Source organism: Phyllobates terribilis, unplaced genomic scaffold, assembly GCF_046119375.1.
Source record: "Phyllobates terribilis strain yellow unplaced genomic scaffold, ASM4611937v1 Scaffold_8__6_contigs__length_399053987, whole genome shotgun sequence".
NCBI classification, from domain to species: Eukaryota; Metazoa; Chordata; class Amphibia; order Anura; family Dendrobatidae; genus Phyllobates; species Phyllobates terribilis.
This window is the reverse complement of record NW_027362768.1, coordinates 111,682,010-111,697,501: the sequence shown is the minus strand read 5'-3', so window position 1 is coordinate 111,697,501 and position 15,492 is coordinate 111,682,010. Positions and strand designations below refer to the sequence as shown.

The 15,492-nt window shown below is 42.8% G+C and overlaps 1 protein-coding gene across 1 annotated transcript in view; it reads left to right on the top strand.

Moving 5' to 3' along the window:
• Positions 1–15,492, top strand: part of PLPPR4 (phospholipid phosphatase related 4) — a 182,666-nt gene that overhangs the window by 122,448 nt on the left and 44,726 nt on the right. The window lies entirely within an intron of this gene.

Genomic DNA, 15,492 nt, shown 5'->3' with positions numbered 1-15,492 from the left:
TGTGATCCCCCTGCTGTAATGTCTGTATACTCTTTGCTTCCTCCCCTGTCCAGGAGCTGTGGTATGATCAGACCATGTTCCTGTACGGGCAGACACAGCCATTACACAGTACACAGCAGGGGCACATTTAGAAGATTATCTCAGCACAGGAACATTTTATTTAAGTACATTCAATTGGGGAACTTATTATCATTCCAAGATCTATTGATTAAAAATAACTTTTATTTGTGGGAAAACCCCTTTAATTGCAAAAATGCAATTTTAAAATACACCCCTCAACACAACAACACCATATTGCTTGAGCTACTGTAAGCGGCTTGCATGGCCTAAACGTACTACCCTGCCCTTCATTGGTTGGAAATTACAAAGAGAGCTGCCAGCAGAGGATCTTGATGATTTGCATACCCAAGTACATTCAGCATGGCATAACATTCCTCAGACAACCACTGAAGGAAAATTGTCACCTGTTTTTTGTTATGTAATCTGAGAACAGCATGATGTAAGGACAGAGGCCCTGATTCCAGCAATGTGTTACTTACTGGACTGCTTGGTGTGATTTTGATAAAATCCCTGTTTTCTCTACTGCAGATTTACCAGTTCTCTGGATGCTGAGCTCTGTATAATCCCACCCACACCACTGATTGGCAGCTTTCTGTGTACACTGTGCATAGGCAGACAGCTGCTAATCAGTGGTGGGGGCAGGGTTACATAGAACAGGAGGATGACATGGCAGAAGACAACTAGTCCTCTAGTGTTAATCTCGTGCTGATAAAACACTGATTTTATTGAAACTACAGCAAGCAGCCCAGTTAGTCGCATATTGCTGGAATCAGTGTCAATGCCCCTATATCATGCTGCTCTCAGTTTAAATAGCAAAAACCTGCTGACGGATTTCCTCTAATAACCTCATTGATAGCATGCCAAGGCGTGTAAGTGCATGTAGAACTGCTTTCTCCAAAAGAATTGTAATTTGCTTTCAGAAACTAAAGGTGCATTTACACTACACGATTATCAGGTAAGAGCATTACAAGGAACGCGCATTTCCCCATAATCGAACAAGCAAAATTAAGCGGATTCTCTAAGCAGGAGATCAGGGTAAGAAAAAGGGACTGGAGATTAAGAGGCAGCAGAAATTTTTAAGTTCAGCCTGAGCTTAAAACGACTTGTGTGATGATCTCAGATATGTTTGCCAGAGTAACCCGATGTGTCCTAGTACAGAGGGAATCAACCACAGGAGCAGGGTGCAAGGCCGGTGCTGGAGCTGGGACAGGTGAGTAACACTTACATTTGAAGACCTTCTCATAATCACTGTAGGATGTATTGCCCATATAGGCATATAGGACACTTAATCAATATGATCTAATATGTCAAAAACCCTAGTATCAAGTGAATGGCTCCAATGTCATGTTTTCCTAGGTCTTTGTTATCGTGCTGCGTCAGAGCCTGACTCTTCAGAGGATCATTTGCTACTCTCTCTGGTGGGCCAGATCAGCTATACTCATAATATTATATGACATATATGTTCATATAGCTGACAATCGGAGCTTTACATCCAATATTGCTTGTTTGGGTTGCTTGAAGTCTTCATAGGTTTAGCTGTCATACGCCGAATGTTAGTCCACATATTCTAAAGGCAAGCAAAGTAAATGTACAACCACTGCTAATGTCATGTGTAGGGGTATCTCACTGTATTAAATTAGACTGTAATCCTTGTTATAAAGATGCCTGGACAGCTAAATGTGTCCTTGTACATGTACTGAAATGTTGTCAGGTATGTTAGTCAGTGGTAATTATTGCATAATAACAGCTATGGAGATGGCTGCAGGCAGTGTGGGAGTAAGGAGAGTTGGAGCTGCAGAATAGATGACTCATACTTTGCTGATTTGCTGCAATGAAAAAAAAAAAAATATATATATATATATATATATATATATATGTATATATATATATATATATATATATATATATATATATATATATATATATATATATATATATATATATACCAAGAAGGAAAAGTCCTGTATTTATGTAAATCACAATTTCGACAGGCATGTTAATGACTATTCTGGCATACACCCCTGATTGACTTTTCCCTATGCCCCTCTAGTTGATTGACAGGTCTCTCCCACTTATGTACATAGGAAGAGACCTGTCAATCAGTTGGACTGCTGCAGAGAGGAGCTGGCCAGGGGCAGACACCAGTCTAGTCTTCTCTCTCCTTATAGTCCCCAGCCGGCTTGTCAAACTATATTTTCTCCGAAATGCAGCCAGGCTTTGATTTATGCTGCCTGTGGTTTGGCCAGCATGAGTAAAATGACAGATTCACTTTCAACACATAAGGCTGGGACTAACTGTATTTGTCGTGAGACAACAAGTCTCTGAAAAGTCGCTTGTCAGAAATCTTTATGCATCTTGTTTGCGGAGACACTTATAAGATGGAACTAGGTGTCCACACCTGTTGTAATGTTTCAGGGAACACTGAAGCTTGAGAAAGGAAAAGGTCGATAAAAAGTTGTGTAGAGGCTTAATTCCATCTTACAAGCATTTTTGTCAAGTTAAAGGTGTTTCCCCACAAAGTACATTTTAATTAATAGATATTGAAATAAAAAAACATTTCCACAATTGGATGTGTTAAAAAAAAATGTTCCTGTGCTGAAATAATCTTAAATAATAAATATGCCATTGCTATGTGCTGCGTAATGGATGTGTCCGACTGTGGACAGGTTACTGGGATGCAACAACGCTGATAATGATGATACGGAAATAGTCAACTAAAGCTATTTATTTTTCTACCACAAAATGAAAGTTTAACTATAGAAACAGATGGTTATTCAACTATACAGAAACAAGTATCACAATTTTAGCAATAATGACAATAACAACAGTATAACAGTTACAATATCCTATTCTATGTTCTATCTAGTTATCTCTTGGTTAAAGGACTAATAATGTCCTAGCTCAACGTCTTAGCTCAACGGTTGTCACGCCCAACGACAGGTCCATCACCGTAATATGCTCTTCAAGCGCTTTCGATTGTTATACTTGCACTAATGGGGGTCACCAGTATTTCCCGCTAGGCAGCAAGTCCTTCACAAGCGAGTCGCTTAGTGTCCTGTGTGTTTGTAACAGTGGCCGCCCTCACTCCCTTCTGGAGCGCGACCAAAGTCCACGCCCTGTACCATACATCTACGCTGGAATTAACGGCCCGGTTCACTCGGGTCTCCTCGTCACCACGGCAGGCATCCGACCTTGAGTGCTTGACAAGTGGCATCTGGATGTCGGGCCTTGACTGGTGAAGACTGGGCTTCGGGTATTTACCGGCCAAGTACTGGGCTTTGATACTTGACCATAGATGTCTTGCCTGTCTCGGTCTCCAGCCTCTCTTTGATCGCTCTGCCTCTGCGTTCCAACGCTCACACGTCCTCTCTGTCTCGCTTTCTGGCGTCAATTGCTTTCCCACCTTACTACCCCGGCCTTTATATTTAATAACTGCCCCATAGCTACCACCTGACCCAGCGTCCCCTTCAAGTTCTTCACTCCAGAAATGTTTCCTCCATCTTTTCATTCTGGCCTACTTGGTTGGCTCAGCAGACAGCGACATTTGGTCGTAAGTGTCGTAGGACGTTGAGGAACCACTTGTTCTGCTCTCCACCCCCTTACACGGCCATGCAGGAACAGGGTCTGCACATACCACCATACCACAACTCCTGGCCAGGGTAGGAAGCAAAAGAGATTAAACAGACATTACAGCACAGGATCACAACTAATTATTTCTGTGATTCTTTCTGTGAGGTAAAATATCTTTAAAAACAGGTAGGGAATTTTTTTTTTTCAGTCATAGGGGAGCAGTGCAGCTTCAGTCACCGCTCAGTATATAGTGTATGAGATGGTTGTCAATTATAGAGCAGTGACTGATGCCACGTCTGCACATCTGTAAAGCTGTAGGCTACTGGAGAAATAAAGTTAATTTCCTTCCGGTAACCAGATTGCCAACATGGCTTTAGAAAGCTATTGACCCCATATCTGGATGTTAATAAACTTTTTCCACATAACAGGATCTCTATAATTATTTAGCATCTGTCTCTAACATCCACGACCGGAGATGAACCAGTTAAATTCCGATGTCAATCTTGACAGGGACGTTTAAATGGAATCCATGCCACTGATTTCGCTAACTGGCTCCCATCGGCACCCTGTGACTCCTGGGGTGACAAATGCACATGTTCCAAATACTGAACGTGTGAACAAGGCCTCATGTTGAGCTTCAAAGGAGACTGAGATTTACAATATATACTGCAACATTGGGGTATATCAATATATAGTAGATGTGATCAGATGATCACAGGTTCAAGTCCCCATTGAAAATAAAGAAATTAAAACAATTAAAAAATAATTAAACACATTTCATATCACCGTGTCCATAAAAGTCAGATCTATCAAAATATAAAATTCAGTAACTTGACTGGTAAACGTCGTATCAAGAAAATGAATCAAAACACCATAAATCAGACACCCCCCCTCAAAAAAAACTAAACAAATATATATATATATATATATATAAAAAGATATATATTTATTTTTTATTTTTTTTACAAATTTCTGAATTTGTTTCTACGCTGAAATAAAAAATTATCTGTACAAGTTCAGTATCGCCATAATCATAAAGACCTGGAGAATCGTGATTCACAGTAAGTTTTACCACAGAATGTACGCTGTAAAAACGAAACCCAAAAAACCGTGCTAGAATTATATCTTTTCCAATTTCACCACACATTTAATTTTAAGTTTTTGAGTACATTGTATGGTAAAATGACTGGCGTCATTCAAAACTACAACACTTCTCAAAAAACAAGCTGTCATGTAACAATGTGGATGGAAAAATAACAAAAAGTTATGGCTCCTGGAAGAAGGGGAAGAAAAAATAAAGCATAAAAAAAAACAAAAAATAGATGTGGAGGGAAGGGGTTAAGCCCAAGTAGAGTGTTTTGTGTAATTAATGGATCTAGATTGGCCTAAATACTATGAAGATACTGCTACATTTACTTGAATGGATGGGAGCAATGTTTTCAAAGATCACACCAAAATTGCTCAATGGTATCAGTAGGGATTAAGTAGTATTTTAAATCCAATAGCCAAAGGCCAAAAAATACCATTTCAACCAATCCAAAATAAAACATAACTTTTGTTTGTTAGTGCAAATCATATGTTAAGGTGCACTTTAAAAATACACGTTGTTCCTTATTAGTCCTTTCTACATTATAATGTATCTTAAGCGGTCATATAAGTGTGCTAGTTGAGTCATTGAATTGTAATATACATATGGACAGATTTACCTATTTGTTGCTACATAGGTGACAGCTCCAATAGCCTTAGATTGTATGACTAGCGTAGAGCAAAAGGCCTGCCGTCCATTATCTAACCATCAGGGATTGTATCCTATTTTGTACTGTTTAATGACCAGAGGAACAAGCCATTCTTAAAATAGCGAAAGAGCCTCCCCAACATGTTTCACCTTTACAGGCTTCATCAGGGTATAAGGCAAATGCAAACCAAAATGGCCGAACAAACTATTTATCACATCCCCATCTGACACCAACCGACATCATCAATATGATTCCCAATCTAAAGCAAATCTAAGTTTCCATAATGCTGGGCCAATGTGCAGCTATCAGAATAGGGTCAAAGATATACATCCATGTCACGTGTATGTTTACTAACCTATCAGCATGGTCTATTGTATGTAGCCAATACAGAGCAGGTCGCCCTGTGATCACATCATCGGTGTAAAGGAAAAAATAAAATCATAATGTTCTCCAAGAAAATTGAATCAGCTCCATACTATAGAGCTAGTTTGAAGAAGCTCAAATTATAAGACCAGCACCATTTTTTAAAGACTTTTGACATCTCTTCACTTTGCATAGGCATTATGGCCATTGTGAAGGAGTCCAAAGTAAAAGACCAGCACCATTTTCTTGAAGATTTTGTTTGAGCAACAACCAGGAACCTACCGAATATGAATCCTCTCTTAGAGACTAAAGTCTGCATGTGTATGGGAAGGTAAGATCCTGCTGTTATTAAAACCGCCTGAGGCTTAGGGGTGGAGTGCTCAGCCAGAAGGCCTATGTACACATGAATTGGCCAATCGCATTAGGTAGGTGCCTGGTAACGAGATAGCCTTACCGTGGCTACCGTGTACACATGAATTGGCCAATTTATGCGCTAAGATTTCTCAGCTATTTCTATTTTCTAGAGTAGTAACGCAATTCAAATTTCATATTTCATGTTTGCATACGTAACGTTGCAAAGTGCTACTTTATTTGTTAGCTATACATGGAGATGGCTACTCTTAGTAAGCACCTGTACACACGTGTGTTCTGTTTTGGAAGAGACGGTCAGTCTTTTGATATTTGTATACATAGGCTTTCTGGCTGAGCACCCCTCCCCTAAGCCTCAGGTGGTTTTAATCACAGCAGGATCTTACCTTCCCATACACATGCAGACTTTAGTCTCTAAAGCCCCCGTCACACTAAGCGAGATCGCTACTGAGTCACAAGTTTTGTGACGCAACAGCGACCTCAGCAGCGATCTCGCTACATTTGACACTTAGCAGCGACTAGGCCCCTGCTGTGAGATCGCTGGTCGTATCGGAATGGTCTGGACATTTCTTTGATCGTTGAGGCCCTGCTGGGTAGCATGCATCAATGTGTTTGACACGTTACCAACGACCTTGTTAACGACCCAGACACAGAAACACATAGGCGTGCATCGTTATACAGATCGTTACGGGTAGCCGCATCGTTGCTGTGTTGTTGGGAAGATCTGACTGTTTGACATCTCACCAGCGACCACATAGCGACGCAGCAACGATCCGTGACAGGTCGTATCGTTGTCGGGACCACTGTAGCGTCGCTTAGTGTGACGGGGCCTTAAGAGAGGATTCACATTAGGTAGGTTCCTGGTAACGATAAACGCCTTACCGTGGCTACCGGGTACACATGAATTGGCCAATTTATGCGCTAAGATTTCTCAGTTATTTCTATTTTCTAAAGCAGTAATGCAATTCAAGTTTCATATTTCATGTTCTCATACTTGGTGTTGCAGAGTGCTACTTTATTTGTTAGTTATATATGGATATGTCTACTCTTAGTAAGCACCTGTACACACCTGTTTTTTGTTTTGGAAGTGATGGTCAGTCTTTTGATATTAGTAAACATACATGTGACATTTGACCCTATTCTGATAGATGCACATTGGCCCGGCATTGGGAAAGCTTAGATTGGCTGCAGATTGGGAATCATAATGAAGAGGTCGGTCTGATGTCAGATGGGGAGGTTATAAATAGTTTGTTCAAATGTTTTGGTTTGCAATTGCCTCATTACCCCGATGAAGCCTGAAAGGGTGAAACATGTTGGGGAGGCTCTTTCTCTGTTTTACTAGCACCTTGTTCCTTGGGTCATTAGATAGTACAAGTAGGCTACAATCCCTGGTTTACACTAGTAATACAATCTAAAATAAAATATACTGTATTTTTGCATATAGTAAAAATTGCAGTCTTCCTTTGAAGACCAGCCACAGGTACAGGTCTTCAACAGACCCCCAGATGTTATAGCAACCCATCGATGCCCTGCGATCACTTTTTACATGCACTCTGATGGGTGCATAGAATGACGTGCCCCCATTCCTTGGATAGACAGAGGCATCTAACAGGTTAGGAGTCGCGAGCGGAGCTCTGCTCCACCTGCAAATGGGAGAGTCAGGCCCCGGCTGTAACACACAGCCATTACCTGCCCAGTGTGAGACATCTCCATACACCCACACCCACTACACACTTGTGCCATACATGTGCAGCAGATGTTATTAAGGGGTTAATATCTTCAGAACTTCCTCTTTATTTAATGCCATTGACAAGTCTGTATATTTAAAAGCTGTTCTACAAGATCCTCTGTAACTCCCTTGTGTGGGGATGTAATGCTTTGCTCTGTTGTAAACCTGTGCCACATCATCTCTTTAATAAAAAAAAAATTAGGAAACAAAGCGTGTTGTATATAATTAGAAAAAACATGGCAGCTTTCTTACGAAAACAGTGCCACACTTGTCCACAAGTTATGTGTAGTATTGTAGTTAATCCTCAATTCACTTCAATAGAGCTGGGCTGCACCGGGCTGCATTACCAAGTGCAACTAATGGACAGGAGTGACAATTTTTCTGGAAGAATGCAATATTTTACTAATGTTGTCATAATCTTTTAAGACCTTAGTCTGAACATCCACAGTAGTGTCCAATACAAGTGTATCTTTGCATATAGTAAAACCAGCAGACAAGTGCTCTCAACATGTAATGTGAAAGGCAGCTCTGGAGGCTGGCAAGGTGACTGATTTTTAATCCACATATTTTGTCACAACTACCATTAAGAGCATTGACTGGGGCTAAATGGCATTTTTGCCCACTGCCAAGGTCTCGTGGCCAATCTGCATTGCTCTATACAGCTGCAACATTGCAGCGCATTGCAGGAGAATGTGGTTGCATTGCTAACCAATTAGAAACATAACTGTAGTTAACTACTAATGTGTGTGGGGTCCCACGAGTCTTCCCTGGCAGAAAATTTTATAAGAGACAAGGGTCTGGATAAGGGGCATAACGACTGCGGTCGGAAAGGATGCAATCGTACCCGTGCGGGTTGGGGGCCCGCCAACGCCACCACAAACTTCAACTGGATGTGCGCCCATTCAGCTGAAGTGTAATGCAGCGCAGAGACCTGCGGATTCGTGTACGGCAATACATACTGCTGGCCAATCAGAGGCCAGCACCTGACATCAGCATGCACATGACTGGAGGCGCAAGGCAGTGATGTCATTCGCTCCCGTCGCTTCCATGCTCAAGTCAGCTGCCGGCTTCAGAAGAGGACTCTGCGTGGCAGGGGAACAGATGGGAGGTGAGTATAATTGTTTATTTTTTCTATGCGTTAAAAACAGCGGCAGATCGGGGGATATATACACCAGGAAGGGGCCCAGGATAAGGGTGATATATACCAGGATGGGTGATATACATACCAGGATGGGGCCCAGTATAAGGGACATATATACCAAGATAGGGCACAGGATAAGGGACATATATACCAGGATGGCGGATATACAGAGTTGTCCAAAAGTAGGTGGACAGAAAGTGTAATAAGGTTATGAAGGGGGAGATTTATCAAACATGGTGTAAAGTGAAACTGGCTCAGTTGCCCTTAGCCACCAATCAGATTCCGCTTTTCATTCCTCACAGACTCTTTGGAAAATGAAAGGTGGAATCTGATTGGTGGCTAAGGGCAACTGAGCCAGTTTCACAGATCTAGTTTTCACAGATAGATCTCCCTCAAATCTGTTTTCTTTTCAGATAATTCAGATAACATATAATGACAAATAATTTAAATAAGGATCAAAGAAAATGGATTTTAACAGAGTATTGGAAATCTCAAAATGCTGAAACCGTTAGAGCAAATTGGGTTGAAACATTTGGTACTCAAGCCCCAAAGAGACAAACCACTTACCGCATTCGTGACAAATTCAATGCCACGGGCTCAATCCTTAATGCTCGAAAAACTGGTCGACCCAAAACAGTCTGTACAGAAGATAATAAACAACTTGTTGCTGAAACATTTGTTCAGAGTCCAAAAAAGTCCACCAGAAGAACCTCTTTGGAATTGGGAATTCAAATGACCTTTATTTCCAACAAGATGGGGCCCCTCCATACTATTCAAGAGTAGTCCGCGAGTATCTTGATGAAACATTTCCTAATAAATGGACTGGTCGAAGAGGCCCACTTGATTGGTCGGCATGTTTACCAGACTTGACCCCAATGGATTTCTTCTTTTGGGGAGTACTCAAGGACAAAGTTTATAGTCGAAAACCAAAAAGTGTCAGTGATTTGAAAAATTACATAAGAGATGCATTTCAAGAAATTAATACCCAAAGAGACTTGTGCAAAAAAGTTTGTCGAAGAATAAGAGGCAGACTTCAAAGCTGTGCAAATTGTAATGGAAAACAGTTTTATCACCTGCGTTGAGTAAATTTAAGGGCTTTTGTATTATTGTTCAGAATAAAATGTAATTGTCAATGTTATGCTTGTGCTAGTAAATATAATTTTATATACACTGCTCAAAAAAATAAAGGGAACACTCAAATAACACATCCTAGATCTGAATGAATGAAATATTCTCATTGAATACTTTGTTCTGTACAAAGTGGAATGTGCTGACAACAAAATCACACAAAAATCATCAATGGAAGTCAAATTTATTAACCAATGGAGGCCTGGATTTGGTGTCACCCCCAAAATTAAAGTGGAAAAACACACTACAGGCTGATCCAACTTTGATGTAATGTCCTTAAAACAAGTCAAAATGAGTCTCAGTATTGTGTGTGGCCTCCACGTGTCTGTATGACCTCCCTACAACGCCTGGGCATGCTCCTGATGAGGTTGCGGATTGTCTCCTGTGGGATCTCCTCCCAGACCTGGACTAAAGCATTCGCCAACTCCTGGACAGTCTGTGGCGCAACGTGACGTTGGTGGATGGAGCAAGACATGATGTCCCAGATGTGCTCAATCGGATTCAGGTCTGGGGAACGGGCGGGCCAGTCCATAGCTTCAATGCCTTCATCTTGACACACTCCAGCCACATGAGGTCTGGCATTGTCCTGCATTAGGAGGAACCCAGGGCCAGCCGCACCAGCATATGGTCTCACAAGGGGTCTGAGGATCCCATCCTGGTACCTAATGGCAGTCAGGCTACCTCTGGCGAGAACATGGAGGGCTGTGCAGCCTTCCAAAGAAATGGCACCCCACACCATTACTGACCCACTGCCAAATCGGTCATGATGAAGGATGTTGCAGGCAGCAGATCGCTCTCCATGGCGTCTCTAGACTCTGTCACCTCTGTCACATGTACTCAGTGTGAACCTGCTTTCATCTGTGAAGAGCACAGGGCGTCAGTGGCGACTTTACCAATACGGGTGTTCTGTGGCAAATGCCAAGCGTCCTGCACGGTGTTGGGCTGTGAGCCCAACCCCCATCTGTGGACGTCGGGCCCTCATACCACCCTCATGGAGTCAGTTTCTAACCGTTTGTGCAGACACATGCACATTTGTGGCCTGCTGGAGGTCATTTTGCAGGACTCTGGCAGTGCTCCTCCTGTTCCTCCTTGCACAAAGGCGGAGGTAGCGGTCCTGCTGCTGGGTTGTTGCCCTCCTACGGCCCCCTCCACGTCTCTTGGTGTACTGGCCTGTCTCCTGGTAGCGCCTCCAGCCTCTGGACACTATGCTGACAGACACAGCAAACCTTCTTGCCACAGTTCACATTGATGTGCCATCCTGGATGAGCTGCACTACCTGCCATCTTCTGTGGGTTGTAGAGTTTGTCTCATGCTACCACGAGTGTGAAAGCACAACCAACATTCAAAAGTGACCAAAACATCAGCCAGAAAGCATTGGTACTGAGATGTGGCCTGTGGTCCCCACCTGCAGAACCACTCCTTTATTGAGTGTGTCTTGATAATTGCCAATAATGTCCATCTATTGTCTATTCCATTTGCACAACAGCATGTGAAATTGATCGTCAATCAGTGTTGCTTCCTAAGTGGACAGTTTGATATCACAGAAGTTTGATTTACTTGGAGTTATATTCTGTTGTTTAAGTGTTCCCTTTATTTTTTTGAGCAGTGTATAAATCAAAATAAATGTTATTATTTTCTGTTCACATACTTTTGGATCACCCTGTATATATACCAGAATGAGGCCCGGGATAAGGGACATATATACCAGGATGGGGCATATATATGCCAGGATGGGGAACATGCATACCAGGATGAGGGATATAAATACCAGGATGGGGCCCAGATAAGGGACATAAATATAAGAATGGGGCGAGAAAGGGAAACATATATACCAGGATGGAGGACATATATACAGTATATATACCAGGATGGGGCCAGGATGAGGGACATACATAACAGAGTGAAGGACATACATTATACATATATACCAGGACTAGATGGTGGCCCGATTCTAACGCATCGGGTATTCTAGCATATGTCTCCCGACCCTCCTTTATAATGCCCCATGCAGGAAGTCACATTCCCCCTATATAATACCCCATGCAGGATGTCACTTGTTCCCCCATATAATGCCCCATGTAGGATGTCACCTCTCCCCCCATATAATGGCCCATGCAGGATGTCACCTCTCCCCCCATATAATGCCCCATGCAGGCTGTCACATCCCCCCTATATAATACCCCATGCAGGATGTCACCTCTCCCCCATATAATGCCCCATGTAGGATGTCACCTCTCCCCCCATATAATGGCCCATGCAGGATGTCACCTCTCCCCCCCATATAATGCCCCATGCAGGCTGTCACATCCCCTCTATATAATACCCCATGCAGGATGTCCCATCCCCCCATAGTGCCCGATGCAGGTCCCCTATGGCCCCATACAAAAAAAAAAAAATCCAATACTCACCTCACTGCTTCTCTGCACTCGAGCGCAGCCGGCACCTTCACGCTGTGCGCTGTGACCGGTCAGGAGAGAGCGCGGTGTAAAGACGTCACCACGCCCTCTGACCTGAAACGTCACAGAGCATCAGCAGAAGACACAGGAGCTGCTGCGGAGGCACGGGGAGGGGTAAGTATGACGCCGGGGGCCAGGATCCTGATCGAGCGGGGGGAGGGACGGGAGGAGAGGAGAGGGGAGGGGAGAGGAGGGGAGGGGAGGGGTAAGTATGACGCTGGGTGCCGGGGTCCTGATGGAGGGGAGAGGAGAGGAGGGGAGAGGAGGGGAAAGGAGGGGAGGGGCGTCACACTTGTCCTCGGGAGATAAGCGGCCGTAGCCGCTGATCTCCCGACGATAGCCGCATGTAGGTCAGCGGCGCCTGCGGTCGGGGGACTCATGCTGCGAGCAGCCGGCTGCATCTCCCGGCTGCATCGCCGCTGACCTCCGTGCCGCACATGAGCCGCTAACGGCCGCCATGTTTTTCTGAAATGCCGCGTCGCTGATTGGCCGCGGCTGGACCAATCAGCGACCCGGGATTTCCAGGACAGACAGACAGACAGACAGAAAGACAGACAGACAGACGGGATAAGACAATTATACAGATAGATGGGGGGACGGTCCAAATCTTGCATCAGACTCTGGTTACACCACTGGTCTGTCAGTTTGTTTTCTAGCATCTAATCCTTTAGTTAGCTGGAGAATAAACTGCTGCCAGGTTCCCCATTTCTTCTTTTCTTTGTTTGTATGGCAAAGACCTGGTAGAATTGGAGGAAATAGCTGTTTGCTGAACGAGTTGTTTCTTATCGATATACACTAACATACTGTAATTAGACAACAATCCAATGAGCACTGCAGTGGCACTTTCCCCTAATAACCGTTAGAGGTGACTCTCCAGAAGTCGTAATGACATGTCACTCTCTGGCCTCACTCAATACAATGAAGGACGATACCTCTATCCAACACACTGGACCTTATGATCAGCACGGCAGAGGGGACTTCACTGCATCATCCACTTCTGCCAGCTCATTCCTATACATACTTTCTCCAGCACCTCTCTACTCACTTGTAGATATGCACAATAAGCACCGACTGACATCTGGAAACCATTATGAAGTTCTCTTTTACATAGGGACTTTTAGGAACTGTTTGTATACTTTGCATGCTTTGCTATCTTGCTTGGCAACAGGACCCTAACAAAAACCCAAATAACACTATTATAGTCAATTGGATCCCTTTGTAATCAAAGTACAAACAAACATTTAACAATGAAATAGTACTACTCAGGGCCGGACTGGCCATCTGGCAATTCTGGCAAATGCCAGAAGGGCCTGTCCGGTTGTGGGCCGCCTTGTCTGCTATGCTGTTAACAGTATCAGCATCCTCAAGATGGGACCATCATACTATATAGGGTGCTGTAGGTTGGACCATCATAGTATATAAGGGGTTGTTGGTTGGACCATCTTGATTTCCTCTAGGCAGTGTAATATTAGTAATATATCCCCATCTGGCGCTTGGGACAGGAACTGCATGGGCCTGTGTGCTTTCAAATGCCAGGGCTAAATTTCAGTCCCAGTCCGCTCCTGGTACTACTACTGATGGGCCAGGTGTCGGCAACCGTATATTTTCTCATCCAACAGAATCGGGCAAATTATGCAAATCACACTTTGACCAGAGTGTGATCATAGTATGCTCTGATTCTGTCAAATGTGGAGAAGATGGGAAAATTTTTTTCCATCTTCTCCATTAAGTCATTCTGTGAAAATCAGACCGCACCCAGATTTCATCCCAGTGCAGATCTATGTTTTTTTCGTGCACTCTTTAACTGGCATGTCAGAGGGCAATCCAAATATCAAATCAAACTCAGGCATTCGGTGATTTTTTCCTCGGACTGGCTCTGTCCGAGAAAAAAAATCGGACGTGTGCACGGCCCCATAGAATAACATTGGTCTGAGTGCGATCAGCTTTTTTGTCAAATCACGCTAAGATGTTGAATCACACTGGGACCGAAAATATGGTCGTCTGCATGAGTCATAGAGTGGTTATTTAGCAATAAGCATTGGATTCACTGATTTAGGCAATCTGATTTTCTATGCTCTTTAAGATGTTGAGCTAATGGATGGTGCTTATTAATAGTTAAGAAAAGACAAAGGATCCTTTAAGTCAAACCAAGAATCTTACAGTGTTGAACCAAAGGAAGACAAAAAGAAACCTATGACTCAACTGATAATTGACCAACATTAAGGAGGGAATTATTTACAGACTCCAAATATAGCAGAAGACATATCTGGATCAATGACTCCGCTCCTGAAATTGATTACACATAACTTGTTGAAATTACATCTTTAAAGGAAAACATCTAATCTATTCTTGATCATCTTCAACCAACCAATCATCACAACATGTGGCAGAGAGTTCCATAATCTCACTGCTCATACAGTAAAATTTTACTTCATGGGACTGTGATGAAATATTCTTTTCTTTTAACATCATTTTATTGCTCCTAAGCAGTTCATTTCAAAACTTTTTTCCAAAAGTTTTTTCAAAATTTTTGGTAATGCAATCCAATTCCCTTAATAACCTTGGCTGTCCTCCTTTGCACCAGCTCTAGCTTAGATAGGTCCTTCCAGAGACTGAGCTATGTTTTTGTGAAACAATGATTTCTTGATATATTCCAAGAAAATCTCCCATCGTTTACGACTCAATGCCCATATTCTTAACAACCAACCTTTAGCAAAACGTTTATGCTTTTGGCGTAATTTTGGCTGGTATACAGGATCTTGCAGCTTCAACTGAAATCGGGTAAACCTTTTTAATACAATGACATGCAAAACCCCCACTGATCTGATATTGATTGCCCATTCTAATCACTTGGATTTCGTGCATTAATTTAATAAAAGAATTTCTTCATAGTTAATAGGAACACAAGCTAATAACTTACATATCTGTGCAAGGATCCTA